The sequence below is a fragment of the Amia ocellicauda genome, chromosome 8 (genome assembly GCF_036373705.1).
Source record: "Amia ocellicauda isolate fAmiCal2 chromosome 8, fAmiCal2.hap1, whole genome shotgun sequence".
NCBI lineage: Eukaryota > Metazoa > Chordata > Actinopteri > Amiiformes > Amiidae > Amia > Amia ocellicauda.
Window position 1 is genome coordinate 9,368,241 of NC_089857.1, and position 17,337 is coordinate 9,385,577.

General features: G+C 43.6%; 14 non-coding genes and 1 pseudogene across 14 annotated transcripts; all 15 read right to left on the minus strand.

Moving 5' to 3' along the window:
- Positions 1-499: 499 nt before the first annotated feature.
- On the minus strand, positions 500-618 carry LOC136756194 (5S ribosomal RNA). Its single transcript, XR_010818294.1, has one exon. It is a non-coding gene; the product is annotated as a 5S ribosomal RNA (ribosomal RNA).
- Positions 619-1,673: 1,055 nt separating this feature from the next.
- Positions 1,674-1,792, minus strand: LOC136757270 (5S ribosomal RNA). The gene has a single exon (XR_010819306.1). It is a non-coding gene; the product is annotated as a 5S ribosomal RNA (ribosomal RNA).
- A 1,066-nt stretch (positions 1,793-2,858) lies between these two features.
- LOC136755588 (5S ribosomal RNA) lies at positions 2,859-2,977 on the minus strand. The gene has a single exon (XR_010817708.1). It is a non-coding gene; the product is annotated as a 5S ribosomal RNA (ribosomal RNA).
- Positions 2,978-4,032: 1,055 nt separating this feature from the next.
- Positions 4,033-4,151, minus strand: LOC136756802 (5S ribosomal RNA). Its single transcript, XR_010818861.1, has one exon. It is a non-coding gene; the product is annotated as a 5S ribosomal RNA (ribosomal RNA).
- Positions 4,152-5,206: 1,055 nt separating this feature from the next.
- Positions 5,207-5,325, minus strand: LOC136756195 (5S ribosomal RNA). Its single transcript, XR_010818295.1, has one exon. It is a non-coding gene; the product is annotated as a 5S ribosomal RNA (ribosomal RNA).
- Positions 5,326-6,391: 1,066 nt separating this feature from the next.
- LOC136757639 (uncharacterized) lies at positions 6,392-6,510 on the minus strand (annotated as a pseudogene).
- A 1,066-nt stretch (positions 6,511-7,576) lies between these two features.
- LOC136755974 (5S ribosomal RNA) lies at positions 7,577-7,695 on the minus strand. The gene has a single exon (XR_010818081.1). It is a non-coding gene; the product is annotated as a 5S ribosomal RNA (ribosomal RNA).
- Positions 7,696-8,772: 1,077 nt separating this feature from the next.
- On the minus strand, positions 8,773-8,891 carry LOC136757393 (5S ribosomal RNA). Its single transcript, XR_010819421.1, has one exon. It is a non-coding gene; the product is annotated as a 5S ribosomal RNA (ribosomal RNA).
- Positions 8,892-9,946: 1,055 nt separating this feature from the next.
- On the minus strand, positions 9,947-10,065 carry LOC136757394 (5S ribosomal RNA). The gene has a single exon (XR_010819422.1). It is a non-coding gene; the product is annotated as a 5S ribosomal RNA (ribosomal RNA).
- Positions 10,066-11,120: 1,055 nt separating this feature from the next.
- LOC136757395 (5S ribosomal RNA) lies at positions 11,121-11,239 on the minus strand. Its single transcript, XR_010819423.1, has one exon. It is a non-coding gene; the product is annotated as a 5S ribosomal RNA (ribosomal RNA).
- Positions 11,240-12,294: 1,055 nt separating this feature from the next.
- Positions 12,295-12,413, minus strand: LOC136755940 (5S ribosomal RNA). The gene has a single exon (XR_010818047.1). It is a non-coding gene; the product is annotated as a 5S ribosomal RNA (ribosomal RNA).
- Positions 12,414-13,468: 1,055 nt separating this feature from the next.
- LOC136757233 (5S ribosomal RNA) lies at positions 13,469-13,587 on the minus strand. The gene has a single exon (XR_010819271.1). It is a non-coding gene; the product is annotated as a 5S ribosomal RNA (ribosomal RNA).
- A 1,055-nt stretch (positions 13,588-14,642) lies between these two features.
- On the minus strand, positions 14,643-14,761 carry LOC136755589 (5S ribosomal RNA). Its single transcript, XR_010817709.1, has one exon. It is a non-coding gene; the product is annotated as a 5S ribosomal RNA (ribosomal RNA).
- Positions 14,762-15,827: 1,066 nt separating this feature from the next.
- On the minus strand, positions 15,828-15,946 carry LOC136757635 (5S ribosomal RNA). Its single transcript, XR_010819580.1, has one exon. It is a non-coding gene; the product is annotated as a 5S ribosomal RNA (ribosomal RNA).
- A 1,055-nt stretch (positions 15,947-17,001) lies between these two features.
- LOC136757115 (5S ribosomal RNA) lies at positions 17,002-17,120 on the minus strand. Its single transcript, XR_010819158.1, has one exon. It is a non-coding gene; the product is annotated as a 5S ribosomal RNA (ribosomal RNA).
- Between the last annotated feature and the right edge of the window lie 217 nt (positions 17,121-17,337).

Here is a 17,337-nt window from a genome sequence, read left to right on the forward strand (position 1 = left end):
GTATTTCAATACACCAGAACCCAATATTATTGGCGAGTCGGGTAGTCCATCATCACAGTTCGAGGGCAGGCATCATTTCAGTAATTTCATCCCGTTGCATTCACATCCGTGCCTTGAATGAGATTGAATGTGATCTTTGCTCTCAAGTATGTTCCCAAGTTTTACACTTTCGTGCTTTGCATGAATGGGAATGGAACCGTGTGTGTTGAATGAGGCTCCTTGTGAGCACTGAACTTTGTCCGGTGGAGTTCCTTTTTGTGTTGCTGTAATTGTGTCATTTCTCGATGAGAAAGATTAGGCAACATTTAGTCACTTCTAGCCATGATGCTCAATTTATTTACGAATGTACCCTAGTTACTAGGGACCGTTTACGTTGGAGAACAAGATCTATTGTATGCCTGTGTATTTGGGGAAGTCAAATCTGAAATAATGATGAAATTGCGTGTATCCAAAGTTAAAACTCGTGATTTGTCGCCCTCTGGTGTGTAAAAGATGCAAAAGCTTACAGCACCTGGTATTCCCAGGCGGTCTCCCATCCAAGTACTGACCAGGCCCGAGCCTGCTTGGCTTCCGAGATCGGACGAGATCGGGCGTATTCAGGCTAGTATGGCCGTAAGCCAGGGAGGCTCTCCCTGACGCTCTACTTAAAGGGAAGGCAATATCCGTTTCTGCCGCTCATACTTGCAGTTGAACTGTCTCTCTACTCTAAAGTCCGGGACACACCAGCGCGCCGCAGACAGTCCCTGCTAACACGAAACGTTGTGGCAACGTTGTGCGTTAGCTGGGGTGCCACACCAGACCGGAACTATATATTACAAAACGAACACATTGTCTTGATAAAACAGCTGTAATTGAGTGCCTGACACGCCAGTCAAGCGCAATCTTGAGAAGGTGTGCATTTCAGTAAGGATTTCAATTGACATGCAGTATGAAACTGAAAGGAGGTTGCATCACTATGATGCATAACATTGCATGTATTGTATTTTCAAGTGTGTGCATTCATCCTGTTGTCATTTTGTTTTCAAAGCAGAAGAATCATTCAACAGGTTGCTGAGACAAATGTAAACCAGTAAAACATATGAAGAGAAACAAACCTTGATTATAAGTTCAGTTGTTTAAACATTTGACAAACTATGGTGAGGGGGTAAGAAAACACACAAATCCAGCAGCTCCTGTATTTCAATACACCAGAACCCAATATTATTGGCGAGTCGGGAAGTCCATCTTCACAGTTCGAGGGCAGGCATCATTTCAGTAATTTCATCCCGTTGCATTCACATCCGTGCCTTGAATGAGATTGAATGTGATCTTTGCTCTCAAGTATGTTCCCAAGTTTTACACTTTCGTGCTTTGCATGAATGGGAATGGAACCGTGTGTGTTGAATGAGGCTCCTTGTGAGCACTGAACTTTGTCCGGTGGAGTTCCTTTTTGTGTTGCTGTAATTGTGTCATTTCTCGATGAGAAAGATTAGGCAACATTTAGTCACTTCTAGCCATGATGCTCAATTTATTTACGAATGTACCCTAGTTACTAGGGACCGTTTACGTTGGAGAACAAGATCTATTGTATGCCTGTGTATTTGGGGAAGTCAAATCTGAAATAATGATGAAATTGCGTGTATCCAAAGTTAAAACTCGTGATTTGTCGCCCTCTGGTGTGTAAAAGATGCAAAAGCTTACAGCACCTGGTATTCCCAGGCAGTCTCCCATCCAAGTACTGACCAGGCCCGAGCCTGCTTAGCTTCCGAGATCTGACGAGATCGGGCGTATTCAGGATAGTATGGCCGTAAGCCAGGGAGGCTGTCCCTGACGCTCTACTTAAAGGGAAGGCAATATTCGTTTCTGCCGTTCATACTTACAGTTGAACTGTCTCTCTACTCTAAAGCCCGGGACACACCAGCGCGCCGCAGACAGTCCCTGCTAACACGCCACGTTGTGGCAACATTGTGGCAACGTTGTGCGTTAGCTGGGGTGCCACACCAGACCGGAACTATATTTTACAAAACGAACACATTGTCTTGATAATACAGCTGTAATTGAGTGCCTGACACGCCAGTCAAGCGCAATCTTGAGAAGGTGTGCATTTCAGTAAGGATTTCAATTGACATGCAGTATGAAACTGAAAGGAGGTTGCATCACTATGATGCATAACATTGCATGTATTGTATTTTCAAGTGTGTGCATTCATCCTGTTGTCATTTTGTTTTGAAAGCAGAAGAATCATTCAACAGGTTGCTGAGACAAATGTAAACCAGTAAAACATATGAAGAGAAACAAACCTTGAATATAAGTTCAGTTGTTTAAACATTTGACAAACTATGGTGAGGGGGTAAGAAAACACACAAATCCAGCAGCTCCTGTATTTCAATACACCAGAACCCAATATTATTGGCGAGTCGGGTAGTCCATCATCACAGTTCGAGGGCAGGCATCATTTCAGTAATTTCATCCTGTTGCATTCACATCCGTGCCTTGAATGAGATTGAATGTGATCTTTGCTCTCAAGTATGTTCCCAAGTTTTACACTTTCGTGCTTTGCATGAATGGGAATGGAACCGTTTGTGTTGAATGAGGCTCCTTGTGAGCACTGAACTTTGTCCGGTGGAGTTCCTTTTTGTGTTGCTGTAATTGTGTCATTTCTCGATGAGATAGATTAGGCAACATTTAGTCACTTCTAGCCATGATGCTCAATTTATTTACGAATGTACCCTAGTTACTAGGGACCGTTTACGTTGGAGAACAAGATCTATTGTATGCCTGTGTATTTGGGGAAGTCAAATCTGAAATAATGATGAAATTGCGTGTATCCAAAGTTAAAACTCGTGATTTGTCGCCCTCTGGTGTGTAAAAGATGCAGAAGCTTACAGCACCTGGTATTCCCAGGCGGTCTCCCATCCAAGTACTGACCAGGCCCGAGCCTGCTTAGCTTCCGAGATCGGACGAGATCGGGCGTATTCAGGCTAGTATGGCCGTAAGCCAGGGAGACTTTCCCTGACGCTCTACTTAAAGGGAAGGCAATATCCGTTTCTGCCGCTCGTACTTGCAGTTGAATTGTCTCTCTACTCTAAAGCCCGGGACACACCAGCGCGCCGCAGACAGTCCCTGCTAATATGCCACGTTGTGGCAACGTTGTGCGTTAGCTGGGGTGCCACACCAGACCGGAACTATATTTTACAAAACGAACACATTGTCTTGATAAAACAGCTGTAATTGAGTGCCTGACACGCCAGTCAAGCGCAATCTTGAGAAGGTGTGCATTTCAGTAAGGATTTCAATTGACATGCAGTATGAAACTGAAAGGAGGTTGCATCACTATGATGCATAACATTGCATGTATTGTATTTTCAAGTGTGTGCATTCATCCTGTTGTCATTTTGTTTTGAAAGCAGAAGAATCATTCAACAGGTTGCTGAGACAAATGTAAACCAGTAAAACATATGAAGAGAAACAAACCTTGAATATAAGTTCAGTTGTTTAAACATTTGACAAACTATGGTGAGGGGGTAAGAAAACACACAAATCCAGCAGCTCCTGTATTTCAATACACCAGAACCCAATATTATTGGCGAGTCGGGTAGTCCATCATCACAGTTCGAGGGCAGGCATCATTTCAGTAATTTCATCCCGTTGCATTCACATCCATGCCTTGAATGAGATTGAATGTGATCTTTGCTCTCAAGTATGTTCCCAAGTTTTACACTTTCGTGCTTTGCATGAATGGGAATGGAACCGTTTGTGTTGAATGAGGCTCCTTGTGAGCACTGAACTTTGTCCGGTGGAGTTCCTTTTTGTGTTGCTGTAATTGTGTCATTTCTCGATGAGATAGATTAGGCAACATTTAGTCAATTCTAGCCATGATGCTCAATTTATTTACGAATGTACCCTAGTTACTAGGGACCGTTTACGTTGGAGAACAAGATCTATTGTATGCCTGTGTATTTGGGGAAGTCAAATCTGAAATAATGATGAAATTGCGTGTATCCAAAGTTAAAACTCGTGATTTGTCGCCCTCTGGTGTGTAAAAGATGCAAAAGCTTACAGCACCTGGTATTCCCAGGCGGTCTCCCATCCAAGTACTGATCAGGCCCGAGCCTGCTTAGCTTCCGAGATCGGACGAGATCAGGCGTATTCAGGCTAGTATGGCCATAAGCCAGTGAGGCTATCCCTGACGCTCTACTTAAAGGGAAGGCAATATCCGTTTCTGCCGCTCATACTTGCAGTTGAACTGTCTCTCTACTCTAAAGTCCGGGACACACCAGCGCGCCGCAGACAGTCCCTGCTAACACGAAACGTTGTGGCAACGTTGTGCGTTAGCTGGGGTGCCACACCAGACCGGAACTATATTTTACAAAACGAACACATTGTCTTGATAAAACAGCTGTAATTGAGTGCCTGACACGCCAGTCAAGCGCAATCTTGAGAAGGTGTGCATTTCAGAAAGGATTTCAATTGACATGCAGTATGAAACTGAAAGGAGGTTGCATCACTATGATGCATAACATTGCATGTATTGTATTTTCAAGTGTGTGCATTCATCCTGTTGTCATTTTGTTTTGAAAGCAGAAGAATCATTCAACAGGTTGCTGAGACAAATGTAAACCAGTAAAACATATGAAGAGAAACAAACCTTGAATATAAGTTCAGTTGTTTAAACATTTGACAAATTATGGTGAGGGGGTAAGAAAACACACAAATTCAGCAGCTCCTGTATTTCAATACACCAGAACCCAATATTATTGGCGAGTCGGGTAGTCCATCATCACAGTTCGAGGGCAGGCATCATTTCAGTAATTTCATCCCGTTGCATTCACATCCGTGCCTTGAATGAGATTGAATGTGATCTTTGCTCTCAAGTATGTTCCCAAGTTTTACACTTTCGTGGTTTGCATGAATGGGAATGGAACCGTGTGTGTTGAATGAGGCTCCTTGTGAGCACTGAACTTTGTCCGGTGGAGTTCCTTTTTGTGTTGCTGTAATTGTGTCATTTCTCGATGAGAAAGATTAGGCAACATTTAGTCACTTCTAGCCATGATGCTCAATTTATTTACGAATGTACCCTAGTTACTAGGGACCGTTTACGTTGGAGAACAAGATCTATTGTATGCCTGTGTATTTGGGGAAGTCAAATCTGAAATAATGATGAAATTGCGTGTATCCAAAGTTAAAACTCGTGATTTGTCGCCCTCTGGTGTGTAAAAGATGCAAAAGCTTACAGCACCTGGTATTCCCAGGCGGTCTCCCATCCAAGTACTGACCAGGCCCGAGCCTGCTTGGCTTCCGAGATCGGACGAGATCGGGCGTATTCAGGCTAGTATGGCCGTAAGCCATGGAGGCTGTCCCTGACGCTCTACTTAAAGGGAAGGCAATATCCGTTTCTGCCGTTCATACTTACAGTTGAACTGTCTCTCTACTCTAAAGCCCGGGACACACCAGCGCGCCGCAGACAGTCCCTGCTAACACGTCACGTTGTGGCAACATTGTGGCAACGTTGTGCGTTAGCTGGGGTGCCACACCAGACCGGAACTATGTATTACAAAACGAACACATTGTCTTGATAAAACAGCTGTAATTGAGTGCCTGACACGCCAGTCAAGCGCAATTTTGAGAAGGTGTGCATTTCAGTAAGGATTTCAATTGACATGCAGTATGAAACTGAAAGGAGGTTGCATCACTATGATGCATAACATTGCATGTATTGTATTTTCAAGTGTGTGCATTCATCCTGTTGTCATTTTGTTTTGAAAGCAGAAGAATCATTCAACAGGTTGCTGAGACAAATGTAAACCAGTAAAACATATGAAGAGAAACAAACCTTGAATATAAGTTCAGTTGTTTAAACATTTGACAAACTATGGTGAGGGGGTAAGAAAACACACAAATCCAGCAGCTCCTGTATTTCAATACACCAGAACCCAATATTATTGGCGAGTCGGGTAGTCCATCATCACAGTTCGAGGGCAGGCATCATTTCAGTAATTTCATCCCGTTGCATTCACATCCGTGCCTTGAATGAGATTGAATGTGATCTTTGCTCTCAAGTATGTTCCCAAGTTTTACACTTTCGTGCTTTGCATGAATGGGAATGGAACCGTGTGTGTTGAATGAGGCTCCTTGTGAGCACTGAACATTGTCCAGTGGAGTTCCTTTTTGTGTTGCTGTAATTGTGTCATTTCTCGATGAGAAAGATTAGGCAACATTTAGTCACTTCTAGCCATGATGCTCAATTTATTTACGAATGTACCCTAGTTACTAGGGACCGTTTACGTTGGAGAACAAGATCTATTGTATGACTGTGTATTTGGGGAAGTCAAATCTGAAATAATGATGAAATTGCGTGTATCCAAAGTTAAAACTCGTGATTTGTCGCCCTCTGGTGTGTAAAAGATGCAAAAGATTACAGCACCTGGTATTCCCAGGCGGTCTCCCATCCAAGTACTGACCAGGAACGAGCCTGCTTAGCTTCCAAGATCGGACGAGATCGGGCGTATTCAGGCTAGTATTGCCGTAAGCCAGGAAGACTGTCCCTGACGCTCTACTTAAAGGGAAGGCAATATCCGTTTCTGCCGTTCATACTTACAGTTGAACTGTCTCTCTACTCTAAAGCCCGGGACACACCAGCGCGCCGCAGACAGTCCCTGCTAACACGCCACGTTGTGGCAACATTGTGGCAACGTTGTGCGTTAGCTGGGGTGCCACACCAGACCGGAACTATATATTACAAAACGAACACATTCTCTTGATAAAACAGCAGTAATTGAGTGCCTGACACGCCAGTCAAGCGCAATCTTGAGAAGGTGTGCATTTCAGTAAGGATTTCAAATGACATGCAGTATGAAACTGAAAGGAGGTTGCATCACTATGATGCATAACATTGCATGTATTGTATTTTCAAGTGTGTGCATTCATCCTGTTGTCATTTTGCTTTGAAAGCAGAAGAATCATTCAACAGGTTGCTGAGACAAATGTAAACCAGTAAAACATATGAAGAGAAACAAACCTTGAATATAAGTTCAGTTGTTTAAACATTTGACAAACTATGGTGAGGGGGTAAGAAAACACACAAATCCAGCAGCTCCTGTATTTCAATACACCAGAACCCAATATTATTGGCGAGTCGGGTAGTCCATCATCACAGTTCGAGGGCAGGCATCATTTCAGTAATTTCATCCCGTTGCATTCACATCCGTGCCTTGAATGAGATTGAATGTGATCTTTGCTCTCAAGTATGTTCCCAAGTTTTACACTTTCGTGCTTTGCATGAATGGGAATGGAACCGTGTGTGTTGAATGAGGCTCCTTGTGAGCACTGAACTTTGTCCGGTGGAGTTCCTTTTTGTGTTGCTGTAATTGTGTCATTTCTCGATGAGAAAGATTAGGCAACATTTAGTCACTTCTAGCCATGATGCTCAATTTATGTACGAATGTACCCTAGTTACTAGGGACCGTTTACGTTGGAGAACAAGATCTATTGTATGCCTGTGTATTTGGGGAAGTCAAATCTGAAATAATTATGAAATTGCGTGTATCCAAAGTTAAAACTCGTGATTTGTCGCCCTCTGGTGTGTAAAAGATGCAAAAGCTTACAGCACCTGGTATTCCCAGGCGGTCTCCCATCCAAGTACTGACCAGGCCCAAGCCTGCTTGGCTTCCGAGATCGGACGAGATCGGGCGTATTCAGGCTAGTATGGCCGTAAGCCAGGGAGGCTGTCCCTGACGCTCTACTTAAAGGGAAGGCAATATCCGTTTCTGCCGTTCATACTTACAGTTGAACTGTCTCTCTACTCTAAAGCCCGGGACACACCAGCGCGCCGCAGCCAGTCCCTGCTAACACGCCACGTTGTGGCAACATTGTGGCAACATTGTGGCAACGTTGTGCGTTAGCTGGGGTGCCACACCAGACCGGAACTATATATTACAAAACGAACACATTGTCTTGATAAAACAGCTGTAATTGAGTGCCTGACACGCCAGTCAAGCGCAATCTTGAGAAGGTGTGCATTTCAGTAAGGATTTCAATTGACATGTAGTATGAAACTGAAAGGAGGTTGCATCACTATGATGCATAACATTGCATGTATTGTATTTTCAAGTGTGTGCATTCATCCTGTTGTCATTTTGTTTTGAAAGCAGAAGAATCATTCAACAGGTTGCTGAGACAAATGTAAACCAGTAAAACATATGAAGAGAAACAAACCTTGATTATAAGTTCAGTTGTTTAAACATTTGACAAACTATGGTGAGGGGGTAAGAAAACACACAAATCCAGCAGCTCCTGTATTTCAATACACCAGAACCCAATATTATTGGCGAGTCGGGTAGTCCATCATCACAGTTCGAGGGCAGGCATCATTTCAGTAATTTCATCCCGTTGCATTCACATCCGTGCCTTGAATGAGATTGATTGTGATCTTTGCTCTCAAGTATGTTCCCAAGTTTTACACTTTCGTGCTTTGCATGAATGGGAATGGAACCGTGTGTGTTGAATGAGGCTCCTTGTGAGCACTGAACTTTGTCCGGTGGAGTTCCTTTTTGTGTTGCTGTAATTGTGTCATTTCTCGATGAGAAAGATTAGGCAACATTTAGTCACTTCTAGCCATGATGCTCAATTTATTTACGAATGTACCCTAGTTACTAGGGACCGTTTACGTTGGAGAACAAGATCTATTGTATGCCTGTGTATTTGGGGAAGTCAAATCTGAAATAATGTTGAAATTGCGTGTATCCAAAGTTAAAACTCGTGATTTGTCGCCCTCTGGTGTGTAAAAGATGCAAAAGCTTACAGCACCTGGTATTCCCAGGCGGTCTCCCATCCAAGTACTGACCAGGCGCGAGCCTGCTTAGCTTCCGAGATCGGACGAGATCGGGCGTATTCAGGCTAGTATGTCCGTAAGCCAGGGAGGCTGTCCCTGACGCTCTACTTAAAGGGAAGGCAATATCCGTTTCTGCCGCTAATACTTGCAGTTGAACTGTCTCTCTACTCTAAAGTCCGGGACACACCAGCGCGCCGCAGACAGTCCCTGCTAACACGAAACGTTGTGGCAACGTTGTGCGTTAGCTGGGGTGCCACACCAGACCGGAACTATATATTACAAAACGAACACATTGTCTTGATAATACAGCTGTAATTGAGTGCCTGACACGCCAGTCAAGCGCAATCTTGAGAAGGTGTGCATTTCAGTAAGGATTTCAATTGACATGCAGTATGAAACTGAAAGGAGGTTGCATCACTATGATGCATAACATTGCATGTATTGTATTTTCAAGTGTGTGCATTCATCCTGTTGTCATTTTGTTTTGAAAGCAGAAGAATCATTCAACAGGTTGCTGAGACAAATGTAAACCAGTAAAACATATGAAGAGAAACAAACCTTGAATATAAGTTCAGTTGTTTAAACATTTGACAAACTATGGTGAGGGGGTAAGAAAACACACAAATCCAGCAGCTCCTGTATTTCAATACACCAGAACCCAATATTATTGGCGAGTCGGGTAGTCCATCATCACAGTTCGAGGGCAGGCATCATTTCAGTAATTTCATCCCGTTGCATTCACATCCGTGCCTTGAATGAGATTGAATGTGATCTTTGCTCTCAAGTATGTTCCCAAGTTTTACACTTTCGTGCTTTGCATGAATGGGAATGGAACCGTGTGTGTTGAATGAGGCTCCTTGTGAGCACTGAACTTTGTCCGGTGGAGTTCCTTTTTGTGTTGCTGTAAATGTGTCATTTCTCGATGAGAAAGATTAGGCAACATTTAGTCACTTCTAGCCATGATGCTCAATTTATTTACGAATGTACCCTAGTTACTAGGGACCGTTTACGTTGGAGAACAAGATCTATTGTATGCCTGTGTATTTGGGGAAGTCAAATCTGAAATAATGATGAAATTGCGTGTATCCAAAGTTAAAACTCGTGATTTGTCGCCCTCTGGTGTGTAAAAGATGCAAAAGCTTACAGCACCTGGTATTCCCAGGCGGTCTCCCATCCAAGTACTGACCAGGCGCGAGCCTGCTTAGCTTCCGAGATCGGACGAGATCGGGCGTATTCAGGCTAGTATGTCCGTAAGCCAGGGAGGCTGTCCCTGACGCTCTACTTAAAGGGAAGGCAATATCCGTTTCTGCCGCTAATACTTGCAGTTGAACTGTCTCTCTACTCTAAAGTCCGGGACACACCAGCGCGCCGCAGACAGTCCCTGCTAACACGAAACGTTGTGGCAACGTTGTGCGTTAGCTGGGGTGCCACACCAGACCGGAACTATATATTACAAAACGAACACATTGTCTTGATAAAACAGCTGTAATTGAGTGCCTGACACGCCAGTCAAGCGCAATCTTGAGAAGGTGTGCATTTCAGTAAGGATTTCAATTGACATGTAGTATGAAACTGAAAGGAGGTTGCATCACTATGATGCATAACATTGCATGTATTGTATTTTCAAGTGTGTGCATTCATCCTGTTGTCATTTTGTTTTGAAAGCAGAAGAATCATTCAACAGGTTGCTGAGACAAATGTAAACCAGTAAAACATATGAAGAGAAACAAACCTTGAATATAAGTTCAGTTGTTTAAACATTTGACAAACTATGGTGAGGGGGTAAGAAAACACACAAATCCAGCAGCTCCTGTATTTCAATACACCAGAACCCAATATTATTGGCGAGTCGGGTAGTCCATCATCACAGTTCGAGGGCAGGCATCATTTCAGTAATTTCATCCCGTTGCATTCACATCCGTGCCTTGAATGAGATTGATTGTGATCTTTGCTCTCAAGTATGTTCCCAAGTTTTACACTTTCGTGCTTTGCATGAATGGGAATGGAACCGTGTGTGTTGAATGAGGCTCCTTGTGAGCACTGAACTTTGTCCGGTGGAGTTCCTTTTTGTGTTGCTGTAATTGTGTCATTTCTCGATGAGAAAGATTAGGCAACATTTAGTCACTTCTAGCCATGATGCTCAATTTATTTACGAATGTACCCTAGTTACTAGGGACCGTTTACGTTGGAGAACAAGATCTATTGTATGCCTGTGTATTTGGGGAAGTCAAATCTGAAATAATGTTGAAATTGCGTGTATCCAAAGTTAAAACTCGTGATTTGTCGCCCTCTGGTGTGTAAAAGATGCAAAAGCTTACAGCACCTGGTATTCCCAGGCGGTCTCCCATCCAAGTACTGACCAGGCGCGAGCCTGCTTAGCTTCCGAGATCGGACGAGATCGGGCGTATTCAGGCTAGTATGTCCGTAAGCCAGGGAGGCTGTCCCTGACGCTCTACTTAAAGGGAAGGCAATATCCGTTTCTGCCGCTAATACTTGCAGTTGAACTGTCTCTCTACTCTAAAGTCCGGGACACACCAGCGCGCCGCAGACAGTCCCTGCTAACACGAAACGTTGTGGCAACGTTGTGCGTTAGCTGGGGTGCCACACCAGACCGGAACTATATATTACAAAACGAACACATTGTCTTGATAATACAGCTGTAATTGAGTGCCTGACACGCCAGTCAAGCGCAATCTTGAGAAGGTGTGCATTTCAGTAAGGATTTCAATTGACATGCAGTATGAAACTGAAAGGAGGTTGCATCACTATGATGCATAACATTGCATGTATTGTATTTTCAAGTGTGTGCATTCATCCTGTTGTCATTTTGTTTTGAAAGCAGAAGAATCATTCAACAGGTTGCTGAGACAAATGTAAACCAGTAAAACATATGAAGAGAAACAAACCTTGAATATAAGTTCAGTTGTTTAAACATTTGACAAACTATGGTGAGGGGGTAAGAAAACACACAAATCCAGCAGCTCCTGTATTTCAATACACCAGAACCCAATATTATTGGCGAGTCGGGTAGTCCATCATCACAGTTCGAGGGCAGGCATCATTTCAGTAATTTCATCCCGTTGCATTCACATCCGTGCCTTGAATGAGATTGAATGTGATCTTTGCTCTCAAGTATGTTCCCAAGTTTTACACTTTCGTGCTTTGCATGAATGGGAATGGAACCGTGTGTGTTGAATGAGGCTCCTTGTGAGCACTGAACTTTGTCCGGTGGAGTTCCTTTTTGTGTTGCTGTAAATGTGTCATTTCTCGATGAGAAAGATTAGGCAACATTTAGTCACTTCTAGCCATGATGCTCAATTTATTTACGAATGTACCCTAGTTACTAGGGACCGTTTACGTTGGAGAACAAGATCTATTGTATGCCTGTGTATTTGGGGAAGTCAAATCTGAAATAATGATGAAATTGCGTGTATCCAAAGTTAAAACTCGTGATTTGTCGCCCTCTGGTGTGTAAAAGATGCAAAAGCTTACAGCACCTGGTATTCCCAGACGGTCTCCCATCCAAGTACTGACCAGGCCCGAGCCTGCTTAGCTTCCGAGATCGGACGAGATCGGGCGTATTCAGGCTAGTATGGCCGTAAGCCAGGGAGGTTGTCCCTGACGCTCTACTTAAAGGGAAGGCAATATCCGTTTCTGCCGCTCATACTTGCAGTTGAACTGTCTCTCTATTCTAAAGTCCGGGACACACCAGCGCGCCGCAGATAGTCCCTGCTAACACGCCACGTTGTGGCAACGTTGTGCGTTAGCTGGGGTGCCACACCAGACCGGAACTATATTTTACAAAACGAACACATTGTCTTGATAATACAGCTGTAATTGAGTGCCTGACACGCCAGTCAAGCGCAATCTTGAGAAGGTGTGCATTTCAGTAAGGATTTCAATTGACATGCAGTATGAAACTGAAAGGAGGTTGCATCACTATGATGCATAACATTGCATGTATTGTATTTTCAAGTGTGTGCATTCATCCTGTTGTCATTTTGTTTTGAAAGCAGAAGAATCATTCAACAGGTTGCTGAGACAAATGTAAACCAGTAAAACATATGAAGAGAAACAAACCTTGAATATAAGTTCAGTTGTTTAAACATTTGACAAACTATGGTGAGGGGGTAAGAAAACACACAAATCCAGCAGCTCCTGTATTTCAATACACCAGAACCCAATATTATTGGCGAGTCGGTTAGTCCATCATCACAGTTCGAGGGCAGGCATCATTTCAGTAATTTCATCCCGTTGCATTCACATCCGTGCCTTGAATGAGATTGAATGTGATCTTTGCTCTCAAGTATGTTCCCAAGTTTTACACTTTCGTGCTTTGCATGAATGGGAATGGAACCGTGTGTGTTGAATGAGGCTCCTTGTGAGCACTGAACTTTGTCCGGTGGAGTTCCTTTTTGTGTTGCTGTAATGGTGTCATTTCTCGATGAGAAAGATTAGGCAACATTTAGTCACTTCTAGCCATGATGCTCAATTTATTTATGAATATACCCTAGTTACTAGGGACCGTTTACGTTGGAGAACAAGATCTATTGTATGCCTGTGTATTTGGGGAAGTCAAATCTGAAATAATGATGAAATTGCGTGTATCCAAAGTTAAAACTCGTGATTTGTCGCCCTCTGTTGTGTAAAAGATGCAAAAGCTTACAGCACCTGGTATTCCCAGGCAGTCTCCCATCCAAGTACTGTCCAGGCCTGAGCCTGCTTAGCTTCCGAGATCGGACGAGATCGTGCGTATTCAGACTAGTATGGCCGTAAGCCAGGGAGGGTGTCCCTGACGCTCTACTTAAAGGGAAGGCAATATCCGTTTCTGCCGCTCATACTTGCAGTTGAACTGTCTCTCTACTCTAAAGTCCGGGACACACCAGCGCGCCGCAGACAGTCCCTGCTAACACGAAACGTTGTGGCAACGTTGTGCGTTAGCTGGGGTGCCACACCAGACCGGAACTATATTTTACAAAACGAACACATTGTCTTGATAATACAGCTGTAATTGAGTGCCTGACACGGCAGTCAAGCGCAATCTTGAGAAGGTGTGCATTTCAGTAAGGATTTCAATTGACATGCAGTATGAAACTGAAAGGAGGTTGCATCACTATGATGCATAACATTGCATGTATTGTATTTTCAAGTGTGTGCATTCATCCTGTTGTCATTTTGTTTTGAAAGCAGAAGAATCATTCAACAGGTTGCTGAGACAAATGTAAACCAGTAAAACATATGAAGAGAAACAAACCTTGAATATAAGTTCAGTTGTTTAAACATTTGACAAACTATGGTGAGGGGGTAAGAAAACACACAAATCCAGCAGCTCCTGTATTTCAATACACCAGAACCCAATATTATTGGCGAGTCGGGTAGTCCATCATCACAGTTCGAGGGCAGGCATCATTTCAGTAATTTCATCCCGTTGCATTCACATCCGTGCCTTGAATGAGATTGAATGTGATCTTTGCTCTCAAGTATGTTCCCAAGTTTGACACTTTCGTGCTTTGCATGAATGGGAATGGAACCGTGTGTGTTGAATGAGGTTCCTTGTGAGCACTGAACTTTGTCCGGTGGAGTTCCTTTTTGTGTTGCTGTAATTGTGTCATTTCTCGATGAGAAAGATTAGGCAACATTTAGTAACTTCTAGCCATGATGCTCAATTTATTTACGAATGTACCCTAGTTACTAGGGACCGTTTACGTTGGAGAACAAGATCTATTGTATGCCTGTGTATTTGGGGAAGTCAAATCTGAAATAATGATGAAATTGCGTGTATCCAAAGTTAAAACTCGTGATTTGTCGCCCTCTGGTGTGTAAAAGATGCAAAAGCTTACAGCACCTGGTATTCCCAGGCGGTCTCCCATCCAAGTACTGACCAGGCCCGAGCCTGCTTAGCTTCCGAGATCGGACGAGATCGGGCGTATTCAGGCTAGTATGGCCGTAAGCCAGGGAGGGTGTCCCTGACGCTCTAGTTAAAGGGAAGGCAATATCCGTTTCTGCCGCTCATACTTACAGTTGAACTGTCTCTCTACTCTAAAGCCCGGGACACACCAGCGCGCCGCAGACAGTCCCTGCTAACACGCCACGTTGTGGCAACGTTGTGGCAACGTTGTGCGTTAGCTGGGGTGCCACACCAGACCGGAACTATATTTAACAAAACGAACACATTGTCTTGATAAAACAGCTGTAATTGAGTGCCTGACACGCCAGTCAAGCGCAATCTTGAGAAGGTGTGCATTTCAGTAAGGATTTCAATTGACATGCAGTATGAAACTGAAAAGAGGTTGCATCACTATGATGCATAACATTGCATGTAGTGTATTTTCAAGTGTGTGCATTCATCCTGTTGTCATTTTGTTTTGAAAGCAGATGAATCATTCAACAGGTTGCTGAGACAAATGTAAACCAGTAAAACATATGAAGAGAAACAAACCTTGAATATAAGTTCAGTTGTTTAAACATTTGACAAACTATGGTGAGGGGGTAAGAAAACACACAAATCCAGCAGCTCCTGTATTTCAATACACCAGAACCCAATATTATTGGCGAGTCGGGTAGTCCATCATCACAGTTCGAGGGCAGGCATCATTTCAGTAATTTCATCCCGTTGCATTCACATCCGTGCCTTGAATGAGATTGAATGTGATCTTTGCTCTCAAGTATGTTCCCAAGTTTTACACTTTCGTGCTTTGCATGAATGGGAATGGAACCGAGTGTGTTGAATGAGGCTCCTTGTGAGCACTGAATTTTGTCCGGTGGAGTTCCTTTTTGTGTTGCTGTAATTGTGTCATTTCTTGATGAGAAAGATTAGGCAACATTTAGTCACTTCTAGCCATGATGCTCAATTTATTTACGAATGTACGCTAGTTACTAGGGACCGTTTACGTTGGAGAACAAGATCTATTTTATGCCTGTGTATTTGGGGAAGTAAAATCTGAAATAATGATGAAATTGTGTGTATCCAAAGTTAAAACTCGTGATTTGTCGCCCTCTGGTGTGTAAAAGGTGCAAGAGGTTACAGCACCTGGTATTCCCAGGCGGTCTCCCATCCAAGTACTGACCAGGCCCGAGCCTGCTTGGCTTCCGAGATCGGACGAGATCGGGCATATTCAGGATAGTATGGCCGTAAGTCAGGGAGGCTGTCCCTGACGCTCTACTTAAAGGGAAGGAAATATCCGTTTCTGCCGTTCATACTTGCAGTTGAACTGTCTCTCTACTCTAAAGCCCGGGACACAGCAGCGCGCCGCAGACAGTCCCTGCTAACACGCCACGTTGTGGCAACATTGTGCGTTAGCTGGGGTGCCACACCAGACCGGAACTATATTTTACAAAACGAACACATTGTCTTGATAATACAGCTGTAATTGAGTGCCTGACACGCCAGTCAAGCGCAATCTTGAGAAGGTGTGCATTTCAGTAAGGATTTCAATTGACATGCAGTATGAAACTGAAAGGAGGTTGCATCACTATGATGCATAACATTGCATGTATTGTATTTTCAAGTGTGTGCATTCATCCTGTTGTCATTTTGTTTTGAAAGCAGAAGAATCATTCAACAGGTTGCTGAGACAAATGTAAACCAGTAAAACATATGAAGAGAAACAAACCTTGAATATAAGTTCAGTTGTTTAAACATTTGACAAACTATGTTGAGGGGGTAAGAAAACACACAAATCCAGCAGCTCCTGTATTTCAATACACCAGAACCCAATATTATTGGCGAGTCGGGTAGTCCATCATCACAGTTCGAGGGCAGGCATCATTTCAGTAATTTCATCCCGTTGCATTCACATCCGTGCCTTGAATGAGATTGAATGTGATCTTTGCTCTCAAGTATGTTCCCAAGTTTTACACTTTCGTGCTTTGCATGAATGGGAATGGAACCGTGTGTGTTGAATGAGGCTCCTTGTGAGCACTGAACTTTGTCCGGTGGAGTTCCTTTTTGTGTTGCTGTAATTGTGTCATTTTTTGATGAGAAAGATTAGGCAACATTTAGTCACTTCTAGCCATGATGCTCAATTTATTTATGAATGTACCCTAGTTACTAGGGACCGTTTACGTTGGAGAACAAGATCTATTGTATGCCTGTGTATTTGGGGAAGTCAAATCTGAAATAATGATGAAATTGCGTGTATCCAAAGTTAAAACTCGTGATTTGTCGCCCTCTGGTGTGTAAAAGATGCAAAAGCTTACAGCACCTGGTATTCCCAGGCAGTCTCCCATCCAAGTACTGACCAGGCCCGAGCCGGCTTAGCTTCCGAGATCGGACGAGATCGGGCGTATTCAGGCTAGTATGGCCGTAAGCCAGGGAGGCTGTCCCTGACACTCTACTCAAAGGGAAGGCAATATCCGTTTCTGCCGTTCATACTTACAGTTGAACTGTCTCTCTACTCTAAAGCCCGGGACACACCAGCGCGCCGCAGACAGTCCCTGCTAACATGCCACGTTGTGGCAACGTTGTGCGTTAGCTGGGGTGCCACACCAGACCGGAACTATATTTTACAAAACGAACACATTTGTCT